The sequence below is a fragment of the Schistocerca serialis genome, chromosome 4, assembly GCF_023864345.2.
Source record: "Schistocerca serialis cubense isolate TAMUIC-IGC-003099 chromosome 4, iqSchSeri2.2, whole genome shotgun sequence".
NCBI lineage: Eukaryota > Metazoa > Arthropoda > Insecta > Orthoptera > Acrididae > Schistocerca > Schistocerca serialis.
In genome coordinates this window covers 327,445,784-327,459,119 of record NC_064641.1, presented here as the reverse complement: position 1 = coordinate 327,459,119, position 13,336 = coordinate 327,445,784, and the positions used below count along the sequence as shown (strand labels likewise).

The 13,336-nt window shown below is 40.2% G+C and overlaps 1 protein-coding gene across 1 annotated transcript in view; it reads right to left on the bottom strand.

Annotated features, from left to right (window-relative positions):
* The window catches only part of LOC126473796 (uncharacterized), an 88,820-nt gene extending 77,804 nt beyond the window's left edge, over nt 1-11,016 (bottom strand). The window contains exon 1 of the mRNA XM_050101073.1: nt 10,877-11,016. The gene's annotated coding sequence lies outside the window, so the exon portion shown is untranslated. The remainder of the gene's footprint in view (nt 1-10,876) is intronic.
* Nucleotides 11,017-13,336: the final 2,320 nt, after the last annotated feature.

Sequence of the window (13,336 nt, the reverse complement as noted above, 5' to 3'; positions counted from 1 at the left end):
TTGTGAAAGTGAGGTAGAATTACACCTGTTGAATGGAACGAACAATCTAATGAAGGCACACTACGAACTGAGAGTAAACCGGAAGTCAAAATAACAGATGATTGACGAAACAAGTAGAACATAAAAAGACGGACTAGCACATTAAAAGAGGAAATTCCTGATCAAAAGAAATCTAATATCAAACACCGGCCTCCATTTCAGGAAGAAATTTCTTAGAATGTTCGTTTTTGGCAGTGATTCATGGATTCTACTAATACAGGGGAAAGAACAGAATCCGAGCGTTTTACATGCGGTGCTCTAAAAGAATGTTGAAAATTAAGTTCTCCACAGAACCCGAAATGAAAGAAACACATGGAAAACAAGAAAAAAAGGACAGGATGATAAGCCAAGTGCTGAAGCATCAGAGAATAGCTTCCACGTTAATATAGGTAGCAGCCGAGGGTAAAAACTATGACGAAGTCTTGGATATCAATAATCGCTTCAGCTGTATTTGGTCCTTTATAACTGTATCATTACCGGTTTCGTGGCGCTAAAACCCACATCATCAGGTGAACTCTGACGAAGATTTGAATATAACATCCGAGGATGGTAGGTGCAAGTACTAGACCAGGGGGTTGACACAGAAGTGGAATTTATAGCGGGCCATATGAAACAAGTCAGGTGGGTAACAAAAAAGTAAGAAGCGATTCTGAGCAAGCACAGAAAATCTAGATTTGTAAAGTCAACATCAACCCCAGTTTTCCCAAATGTGAAGACTGCACGTTAGCCACTACCACAAACCGCTCGTTAGAAAGCAAGTAACCAAAGCATCCGTTTGGCCAAGGCAAGTCATAAATGATCAGACTGTAGACCTATACTCTGTTACAAAAGTGGTCGAGCATTAAGGTACACAGACGTATTCAAATGGGCGTGAAGAAAAACTGAAATGAGCGGAGTACAGCTTACAAGAAAATGAAATGAAACTCCCAAATAACGATAACTCTCTGAGCCGAAACATAAGAGCATTAGCAAAAATAAAAATAGTTAATTACATTTTTTGCATTACACAGCCAATGCTTTAGCAATTGGTATGACTTAAAGACATTTAGATAAATGTAAACCTGTGACGAAGGAAGCTGGGATATTTTTGTTTTAATAACCATCACTAAAGCAGCTGTTACATAACAACTGTTTGCCCATCTTAACCATACTATAAATGAGGTCAGTTTCACAGACTCATTTCACTTTATCACTAAGGCATCATCTGTTGTAACTACATACACATTATGCGTATGTAAGATGTTTTTACATTTTGATTCCTAGAGAGTTAAAAACAATGCCGTTACCATAACACACATGTAAACCAAATAAATGCACAACAAGAGAGTACTCAGTAAAAACTAAGCGCACATACAATGCAATTTGTTTGAAATAAGACAGAATTAAAATGATGGCCAAAACAACCAATTGTAGTTGTAGAAAAAGTATACTTACTGAAGTTTTGAACTAATTACCATTAACATACGTGAGTATAATCTGTATTTTCATAAAAGAGAAAGGCTGGCCCTCAGCTTTAAAGAATATAACACCAGATCTAATTTTGTGCTTAGTTTTATGTATGTAATTGATTTTCTAATTTATTTTGACAATTCCTAGATAATATCTTTCATTATAGGGCGAAAACAGTAATTGTTTCGAAACTTAACTTCTATTGTTGACATATAAACAAATATAAAATTTGTACTAATTATAAACACTTGGAAGACGAAATACTAGTAATCTTATAGTAGTTATTTGACTATATTCGAAAACGCGTTAGCAAAGTCAGCCCTTAATTAATTCCAGAGTAATTAACAATTTTGTCAAAAGTATTGTTTATGTAACTATATTTGTTAATTTCAAGATGTAAACAAATAATTCGGCCTAACTCTTGCAATAGAAGAAACTGCAATTTTCGATGCATTCAGTTAATTTAATGTGTTAAGTTTTAATTATAATTTCTGTAAATATAACTTTGAACAATGTGTTGTTTCAGTATCTATTATTGTGAGGATATATAAGGGCTTATTTTTGGTCACGAGACAGTCAGTCCAAGGCCGAATTTCAGACGAGGAATCTGTGTTGCTTAGAACGACAACAAAGCATCAAATCAACAGTGAAATAAATGTGACACCAACAGGCCGTGTGTTAAAACACTGACAGTGTCTGCTCCATACGTACCTTTTTATTCTTCAAGAACTGTGAACTTTGTGGTTAGGCTTTTACTGCTCGTAGATGTTCAACAAGAGGTGGAGGTTTGACTGCTATCTATTAATGAGGCTTATCGAAAGTTAAACAATAGTGCACTGGCCATACTAATGTGTATATTGGGGAGGGGGGGGGGGGGGGGTTGTGAAGAGTGACAGAAAAGACAGTGAAACGCAACTGAGCATCTGTCGGGTATTTTATTTGCCGTAGTCAGTGTCCAAATTATAAATCCCATTTTTCAGCCAGTGTAGCAACGCAGTACGTCAACACCGCGGACAACAAACGAAGAAATAAATAAAGCAGGTGGAACCGCCACAAACTTTGACAAATTATGGTAGCAGCGAACAGTGCAATTGGAATACGGATGTCAGCTTAAATGAACTTGTAAAAATCTGTAATACCAGGTGTAATAACTCTCAGAATCTACAGATATTTGCTAAAGCTTACATGTGACCAATGTTCCCGAATCGGAGGACGACGGTTCAATCCCGCGTCCGGCCATCCTGATTTAGGTTTTCCGTGATTTCCCTAAATCGCTCCAGGCAAATGCTAGGATCGTTCCTTTCAAAGGGCACGGCCGACTTCCTTCCCCATCCTTCCCTAATCCGATGAGACCGATGACCTCGCTGTTTGGTCTCTTCCCCCAAAACAACCCAACCCGAATCGGACTTTAACCGGAATACCTGCCTTTAGCAAGCAGTACGCTGTTAACTGAGTACAGAGCAAGAAATTTCTCTCATTTACATAAGTAATTTTGACATAGCACCGATGACAGTATGATTTGGATTTATTTGGGACACCCTTTAGTAAACTCTAGCCAACAACGATGTCTTTCAGTATCAGGTGGATTGATGTATTAAGCTTACAAATATTACATACGATAATCCATACCTAGCAGTCGTATATCTGAAAATTTTGGTAGACCAGTTAGCTTCTGCCACATGAGCATACAGAAAAAGGAGCATGTACGACAGACACAGCTCTGCTTAACGAAGGTTATACCTGGGTCCTGCTGTGTCTTATGGAAATCACTTACGTACCATCAGTTCAAGTGAAAAAATTTAGTGATTATAAACAACTAACAGTAAACGATATTTTGTGTTCAGCGTTGAAGGTTATTAAAATTCAATGATCAGGTATGGATTTACCGCGACTAACCAATGAAACAGCATTATAAAATAATGAAACTTATTGAAAGAAGTAACACGAATGAAATATGTGAAGATATTTATAGCTTATAATTACATAGAACATAGAAATATGAAAAAGGAGACACTCAAATGTTTTTGAAGTGATTCACCTAAAACTAAGAAATCAGATTACGGAAACATTTGACGCAGTTTTGAATGATGGTCGAAATCATGTGCAGCAAGCGACCTAAAGAGATCACTGAGTGAAATTTCATCAGACAAATATGTTATAGACCTCTGCAAAATTGTGAGATTCTAAGTTAAGCAATGAACACTAAATTCTCAATCGAACCTCATTTGTTACACATGATTTCGAGCATCATTCAAACAAGCGTCAAATATTTCTATAACCCTCTTTATTTCTTAATTTTAGACAAATCATTTCAGAAGATAGCTCACCGTTCTTTTCCCAAAATTTTTTAAATTTTAGTTTTGCTCTGAAAGCGTGAAATATATATGTATACATCGATGGGTAATCTATTATTATTAAATGTATATAGATCAAGAGAAAGCAGGCGAGTTTCTTTTTATGTTGTGGTTTGATAAATCAAAACATTTCACTTGCATGGCTAGTATTAGCTGTTTGTGAATCAGTTTCCCTTTTATCAATAAGTAAGTTTTTCTTAATTATGCTGATAAAATTGAAGAAATTTAATTTTTTTGAACTGGATCTCGAACTGGTGAATTTGGTACCCGATTGTCCATTTTCCCCACTATGTTTGGTTATGAAAATGCGAACCAAAATCCATTGTATAATTTCTAGGGAGTCTTGTTTTTGCTCTTTTCAAATGTTGGACAAGAAACAAGTTTTGGCGCATTGATTAAACCTCCAAGGAAGAATAACGGAGAAAAGCATCCAACACATGCTTAACTTTGGCAGCGAACTGAAGTACTGATATCTTCCCATCAAGAAACAAGCATGTATAGTCCAAAGACATAATACAACATACACAGCCAATTACAAGAGCTATTTAACGTAGGAAACATACAAAGTACCTATCAGAACTATAGAAGGTCACAGCGACACATAGATGCAAGAACACAAATTTACGTGTAGCGTGGGAAACAAGACTTACTTACAACGTTTAATACGAGTATAAAAAACACCGGAAAAAACTATCAAGCTCCTAAAATAAATGTGGAATCTGAGAAACGACAGTATCACTTCACTCATAGTCGATAAAAAGAAAATACAAAAATTCACAACGAATCTTTAGGGTTTAGAAAAAAAATGGCGGCGCACACTGACGTGTGCTGCCAAGAAGTTAGGCATGAACCGCAAATTATGAAAAGAATTTCAGCTTGCGAGGAATCATGTACAAACGAAATGAATCTGCGTTGCTGGAGAAGTTGTGTGTCTTTTGAGGAAACCACTAAATAGTTACAAATTAACCAATACATCAGTTACGAATGTGTTTCTGCTTCGGAAGAAACTCAACAGAAAATTTTGCACACTTTATTTTACTCAAACTGAATAAAAACGAAGATTAACAGAGTACTTCGAGGGAGTTCAAAGAAGGGCAGCACGTTTTGTATTATCGAGAAATCTGAGAGGGAATGTCACAGATACAAGGTTTGCGGTGGACATTATTAAAACAAAAGCTTTTCTCGGAACCGCGGGGTTTCTCACGAAATTTCAGACACTAACTTTCAGCTCTGGATGCAGAAATATTTTGTTGATGCCGACCTACATAGGGAGAAACGATCATCATAATAAAGTAAAGGGAATCAGAGCTCGCACGGAAAGATCTAGGTGTTCGTTTTTGCCGCGCTCTGTTCGAAAGCGGAATAATAGAGAATTATTATGAAGGTGGCTAGATGAATCCTCTGTCAGGCACTTAAGAGTGATTTGCAGAGTATCCGTGCAGATGTAGATGTAGGATTACAGTCATCATAAATGACAGCCACATGCTTGACCGTTGGTTTTCCGCAAAATATTCGCATCCTCAACGGGCATTTTGTTCGAGAATAATTCACTGAACTTCGACAGTATTTCATTTTTATATGTGGATATAGCTGATCTATATGTAATATTGTCTTGAACCTGTTCATCTTTTCTGCGCAAATAAAATAAAAGATTATTTTGTGCAGCTTTGTGATTTAATGTTTGTATTTTGGAAAAAAATCGGACGGTTCTCCTGACTAATGGAATCGAATCACTTTAGTTAGTGGTTTTAGTTCATAAATACGTAATGATTTCCAGTACAAAAATCAAGAAAGTGTGGGAATCCCCCAGAAGTCGCGACGCTGAGTCGCGGAATTTACGGAGATCACAAACATCTACATATTTCTTAATTGTCGCTGTTAAAGGTTTGACATATGCAGCTTGTTAGTTGACGCGAAAGCAAGGACAGCGCACGATCGGCAAAGCAGTCCGAATAACCTGGATTTACAAGACGTTAGAGCAGGGAAGATACAGATCCGTACCTTTCTGCGACATGGCCAGAGCGCTGCCAGGCGGCATAGCAAGAGATATAGGCGAAGATGTTACTAGCAGATGGCGTGCCTGCGACAACAAACCATGATTCTCGTTAGCTGATAGCCACCTACCTCCAACGACGGTGAATCGTGGTAAAAATAGGCCAAAGATGAAACGAATATGTCAAAAGCAAAAATCTTTCAGGGATCAGTTTTTTTCCTCAGCACTCGTCGATATTTGCTGAAGACACCCCGATCCACTACAGTACACTCTTTGCACAGTTTTCAGGCGGTACTGTGTCTGTCACGAGTGGACGGCACCATGCTGCGAACGTTCGAACACTGAAGACTCAACTGGCAGAAAGAGAAAGATAATACAGCAAAACTAAGGTTCAATTCAGTCCTAAAATCCTGTCTTTCTCGATTTTACCACCAAAATTCCAAAGATTGGAACATGACTTCAACTATAAAGCCATCAAATACAAACAGCGTGGCAATTTTGACTTGAAACGTAATGTCAGATACCACGCCCAAGACAAACCACAGTGGTCTATGGGTACGGTGAAATCGCTGATACCCTTCCTCCTCAGCTGAGAACTGGACATTAATACGAAAGTGCGTCTCAATAAAGTGAGAGTATTATCTGCGGTCGTGTATATTTCAAATGGTTCTGAGCACTATGGGACTTAACTGCTCAGGTCATCACTCCCATAGAACCTAGAACTACTTAAACCTAACTAACCTAAGGACATCACACACATCCATGCCCGAGGCAGGATTCAAACCTGCGACCTTAGTGGTCGCGCGGTTCCAGACTGTACCGTCTAGAACCGCTTGGCCACTCTGGCTGGCGGTCGTGTATAGTATCTTATCTCCGAGCTTAACAAGTGGTCTAGGGGTAGCATCTTTGATTCATAATCAAAACGTCTTCGGTCCCGGGTTCGATCCCCACCACTGCCTAAATTTTGATAAATAATCAGCATTGGCGGCCGAAGACTTCCGGCATAAGAAGTCAGCCTCATTCTGCCAACGGCCTTGTCAAAGAGGGAGGTGGAGCGGATAGAGGTTCAGGGCACTCTCTTGTCCATGGGTGGGAAATTGCCCCTAAAGGCGAAAGAATCAGCAATGATCAACGACATGAGGATGCAGAAGGCAATGGAGACAACTGCATTAAAGACACGTAACGTGTATCCACAGGACATGTGGCCTGTAATTGAAGAAGTGTCATGATGATCTCTCCATTCGCAAAAGATTTCGGAATAGTCCCCCATTCGGATCTCCGGGAGGGGACTGCCAAGGGGGAGGTTACAATGAGAAAAAGATTGAATAATCTACGAAAGGATAACGTTCTACGAGTCGGGGCGTGGAATGTCAGAAGCTTGAACGTGGTAGGGAAATTAGAAAATCTGAAAAGGGAAATGCAAAAGCTCAATCTAGATATAGTAGGGGTCAGTGAAGTGAAGTGGAAGGAAGACAAGGAATTATGGTCAGATGAGTATCGGGTAATATCAACAGCAGCAGAAAATGGTATAACAGGTGTAGGATTCGTTATGAATAGGAAGGTAGGGCAGAGGGTGTGTTACTGTGAACAGTTCAGTGACCGGGTTGTTCTAATCAGAATCGACAGCAGACCAACACCGACAACGATCGTTCAGGTATACATGCCGACGTCGCAAGCTGAAGATGAACAGATAGAGAAAGTGTATGAGGATATTGAAAGGGTAATGCAGTATGTAAAGGGGGACGAAAATCTAACAGTCATGGGCGACTGAAATGCAGTTGTAGGGGAAGGGGTAGAAGAAAAGGTTACAGGAGAATATGGGCTTGGGACAAGGAATGAAAGAGGAGAAAGACTAATTGAGTTCTGTAACAAGTTTCAGCTAGTAATAGCGAATACCCTGTTCAAGAATCACGAGAGGGGGAGGTATACTTGGAAAAGGCCGGGAGATACGGGAAGATTTCAATTAGATTACATCATGGTCAGATAGAGATACCGAAATCAGATACTGGATTGTAAGGCGTACCCAGGAGCAGATATAGACTCAGATCACAATATAGTAGTATTGAAGAGTAGGCTGAAGTTCAAGACATTAGTCAGGAAGAATCAATACGCAAAGAAGTGGGATACGGAAGTACTAAGGAATGACGAGATACGTTTGTAGTTCTCTAATGCTATAGATACAGCAATAAGGAATAGCGCAGTAGGCAGTACAGTTGAAGAGGAATGGACATCTCTAAAAAGGGCCGTCACAGAAGTTGGGAAGGAAAACATGGGTACAAAGAAGGTAGCTGCGAAGAAACCATGGGTAACAGAAGAAATACTTCAGTTGATTGATGAAAGGAGGAAGTAGAAACATGTTCCGGGAAAATCAGGAATACAGAAATACAAGTCGCTGAGGAATGAAATAAATAGGAAGTGCAGGGAAGCTAAGACGAACTGGCTGCAGGAAAAATATGAAGACATCGAAAAAGATATGATTGTCGGAAGGACAGACTCAGCATACAGGAAAGTCAAAACAACCTTTTGTGACATTACAAGCAACGGTGGTAACATTAAGAGTGCAACGGGAATTCCACTGTTAAATGCAGAGGAGAGAGCAGTTAGGTGGAAAGAATATATTGAAAGCCTCTATGAGGGTGAAGATTTGTCTGAGGTGATAGAAGAAGAAACAGGAGTCGATTTAGAAGAGATAGGGGATCCAGTATTAGAATCGGAATTTAAAAGAGCTTTGGAGGACTTGCGGTCAAATAAGGCAGAAGGGATGGATAACATTCCATCAGAATTTCTAAAATCATTGGGGGAAGTGGCAACAAAACGACTATTCACGTTGGTGTGTAGAATATATGAGTCTGGTGATATACCATCTGACTTTCGGAGAAGCATCATCCACACAATTCCGAAGACGGCAAGAGCTGACAAGTGCGAGAATTATCGCACAATCAGCTTAACAGCTCATGCATCGAAGCTGCTTACAAGAATAATATACAGAAGACTGGAAAAGAAAATTGAGAATGCGCTAGGTGACGATCAGTTTGACTTTAGGAGGAGGAGGAGGATATTAGTGTTTAACATCCCGTCGACAACGAGGTCATTAGAGACGGAGGGCAAGCTCGGGTGACGGAAGGATGGGGAAGGAAATCGGCCGTGCCCTTCCAAAGGAACCATCCCGGCATTTGCCTGAAGCGATTTAGGGAAATCACGGAAAACCTAAATCAGGATGGCCGGAGACGGGATTGAACCGTAGTCCTCCCGAATGCGAGTCCAGTGTGCTAACCACTGCGCCACCTCGCTCGGTTTTGGCTTTAGGAAAAGTAAAGGGACGAGAGAGGCAATTCTGACGTTACGGCTAATAATGGAAGCATGGCTAAAGAAAAATCAAGACACTTTCATAGGATTTGTCGACCTGGAAAAAGCGTTCGACAGTATAAAATGGTGCAAGCTGTTCGAGATTCTGAAAAAAGTAGGGGTAAGCTATAGGGAGAGACGGGTCATATACAATTTGTACAACAACCAAGGGGGAATAATAAGAGTGGACGATCAAGAACGAAGTGCTCGTATTAAGAAGGGTGTAAGACAAGGCTGTAGCCTTTCGCCTCTACTCTTCAATCTGTACATCGAGGAAGCAATGACGGAAATAAAAGAAAGTTCAGGAGTGGAATTAAAATACAAGTTGAAGAAAGGATATCAATGATACGATTCGCTGATGACATTGCAATCCTGAGTGAAAGTGAAGAAGAATTAAATGATCTGCTGAACCGAATGAACAGTCTAATGAGTACACAGTATGGTTTGAGAGTAAATCGGAGAAAGACGAAGGTAATGAGAAGTAGTAGAAACGAGAACAGCGAGAAACTTAACATCAGGATTGATGGTCACGAAGTCAATGAAGTTAAGGAATTCTGCTACCTAGGCAGTAAAATAACCAATGAGGGACGGAGCAAGGAGGACATCAAAAGCAGACTCGCTATGGCAAAAAAGGCATTTCTGGCCAAGAGAAGTCTACTAATAGCAAATACCGGCCTTAATTTGAGGAAGAAATTTCTGAGGATGTACGTCTGGAGTACAGCATTGTATGGTAGTGAAACATGGACTGTGGGAAAACCGGAACAGAAGAGAATCGAAGCATTTGAGATGTGGTGCTATAGACGAATGTTGAAAATTAGGCGGACTGATAAGGTAAGGAATGAGGTGGTTCTACGCAGAATCGGAGAGGAAAGGAATATGTGGAAAACACTGATAAGGAGAAGGGACAGGATGATAGGGCGTCTGCTAAGACATGAGGGAATGACTTCCATGGTACTAGAGGGAACTGTAGAGGGCAAAAACTGTAGAGGGAGACAGAGATTGGAATACGTCAAGCAAATAATTGAGGACGTAGGTTGCAAGTGCTGAGATGAAGAGGTTAGCACAGGAAAGCAATTCGTGGCGGGCCGCATCAAACCAGTCAGTAGACTGATGACCAAAAAAAAAAAAAAAAGAAAAACCAGTTACGTGAGTTACGTGTCAGTCAGGTCGCAAAAAACAGCAGATACATATGGAGAACTAAATATTAGGAATTTATGGGACCTAATCACGGGAAAATTACGGCAGATCCATGATAAAATTGACAACATACGAGACATCACAAGTCACTGAAGCAGGCACAACAGTTCCTCGAGCAGGCCACACTTTTACAGTAGCAAGTTCATTAACTGACTGAATTATAATTGTCTCATCTTCTATTTTACACAGTAATTCCAACTACAATATCGGGAGAGGTAGAAGTCCTCACGTGGCCCATGGAAGACCCGTCCAACCGAATGAACAAATAATGGAATCCTACCAACTACCCAGTAAAGCAAAAGCGCAAAAGAGTGGAGGGACTTCAAGGCCATACGAAGAAAACAAAAGTAAACAAATGTCAACGGCGACAGCTGGGTGAACTGTAGCTCAGAAGTAAAGACTGAACATCACACTAGCGTAGGAGGTATGCGTATCGGAAGCTGCACCACTGACTCCAATGGGACATTTTACTGTACAAAACTCTTACTGCTCACAGTACCTGTTCGGCGAGAAGTGAGTGGCCGATGTGAATAACCGCTTACAACAACAGCCAGCGAGCGGGTTAGCGCTTCGGCCACTGCAGACCAGCGCGCGAGCGCGCGCACACACACACACACACACACGCGCGCGCGCATTTATCTCCACGTGACCTCTCCTGTTCCGCTACAACTGGGTACAAGCGATAAGACCCTGGACTCCGCTCAAGGCAAACATATCACGAGGAGTGTTATTTGCCATAAATACGTGCACGGTTCAGCCACATTATCAGTTCGGACTAAGTAATTTCGTTTCTTATTTTCAAGCCGACTGCTTCTCAGTGTTACATTTCAGAAATACTACATCCAAAATTAAGTAAAAATAAATAAAACTCCATGGTTTTCTAGGATATTGGTCTGCTGTCTGATCGCTACTTCAATCTCCGGACTGGAAGGTAGATACTTAGAGAAATTTTAGCAGTACGCTGCTATGTAAAATTTTACCTGGAATATATGCGTGTACCATATGGAACTCGAAACCGACCAAAAGATTTGCGCTTGGGTCCTTCTAGCGTTATCCTCAGTTGCAGATTCCTCATTCGTCCCATCAAAACTTGTGCCAAGCCTTACTTATCTCCATTTTTTCTAAAATTAAATTCCTTGAAACAGAAAAAGGGAAACATGTGCCTTTTGCATGCAACTACCTTCATCAGCTCGCGTACTACATCAAGGCATCTATTTAAGACATTTTGCCTTTAGTACCTTCGAGCGCAATACTTTAACCATAAAGCCAGTCCAAGTACGCGATATCCTCTCCTGATACTCAGTTTCGAACCCTGAAATGGATCGCACCATGCATAACTACCTCTACTACCAGCTACAGCAAACAATACTAAATCTTAGCTCCAACACAACCTATCCTTCCGTTTCTTCTTCCTTCTGTCTACCTATCTTCAACTAATATTTGTTGCCTCTGCCGGTTTTTCAAGGACAAATCACAGGAAACTTTTTCATTTCCATGATCAACATAGTCGTTTCCATACAAAGCTAGCACAGCATAAAAAGACCAACATCGACATCTAATGCATTACAAAACAACTAGTAAATTCATCTGTCAGTTCTAAATTTATACTGTCAAATCTACGCAGTGTTTAAAACCACAATAACAACTTTATTTGTTTTGCATTGCACAAAGTTTGTAAAGTGGGTTTCATTTTCGATTCAAGAGAGGTTTTTGTGCTCTGAAAGCCCACCTCCTTGCCTCCTTGGACTGAGCTCAAGTAAAAAAAAAAAAAAACTGCACGCCCCTACAGCTTACAGAAACGGGGACATAAGGGTTAGGAATGGGTTCTAGAAGTTTCTTATAGTGTTAAATGTTACTTACAAACATCTGAGGTATACAGTCATTTGCTGGTTATGGCTTTCTACAACAACTGAAATACTGGTATGGCTGTCCGTGTTGGGAAATTCAAGAGAAGGATCAACTAGCGTCCCGAAGGCCCACAATACGAACTATTAAAATTCAGTTAATTGCAGTAATTATGTTCTCGAGATGGTGCGTTCGCAGTGCCTATTAATCCAGTGCGAGGGCTGAAATACTATACCATTTCAGCTTAACATGTACAGCTGTTATGACGTCAAGTGACTTATGTTCAGTGCACGGTTCCTACATCGGAGACAGTGCGGTGTTTTCCGTCATCGGATTTACTTCTTCAGTTATTCCCCATGGAACACGGTGTTTATGTTCGCTTATTACCATTAAAGAAATGTATGATCGCTCTACTTTTCATTTAATTGTCTCAATCTTTCCTGTGATTCCTACAGGTAATTATGATATGAGAGTACATAATTAGGCCATCTACACCCACATCTACATGATTATTCTGTAATTCAGAATTAACTACTGGTCAAAGGGTTCATCGAACTAGCTTCAAGCTATATCTCTCCCTTTCACTATCGAAACAGCGCGGGAAAAGCGAACATCTAAATCTTTCCGTGCGAGTTTTGATCTCTCTTATTGTACTATGATGATTATTTCTTCTTATGTAGGTGGATGGCAACAAAATAATTTTACCCTCTACGGAGAAAGTTGGCGATTGAAATTTCATGAGAAGATCCTGCCACAACGAAAAATGCTTTTGTTTTAATGATGGCCACGCGAATTCGCGTGGCACTCTCTCCCGTCTTTCGTGATAATAGAAAACGATCTGCCTTTCTTTGACCTCTTTCGATGTCCTCTGCCAAACCTACCTGATGCGGATTCCTCACTACGCAGCAGTATCCAAGAGGAGAGCGGACAAGCGTAGTGTAAGCAGCCTCTTTAGTGGACCTGTTGCTTTTTCCGTTCTGCCAATAAATCACAATCTGAGGTTTGCTTTCGCCACAACATCAACTATGTGATTAGTCCAATTTAAGTTATTCGTAATCACAGTTCCTTGGTAGTTAGCTCTATTGACAGCTTTTATATTTGTGTAATTTATATT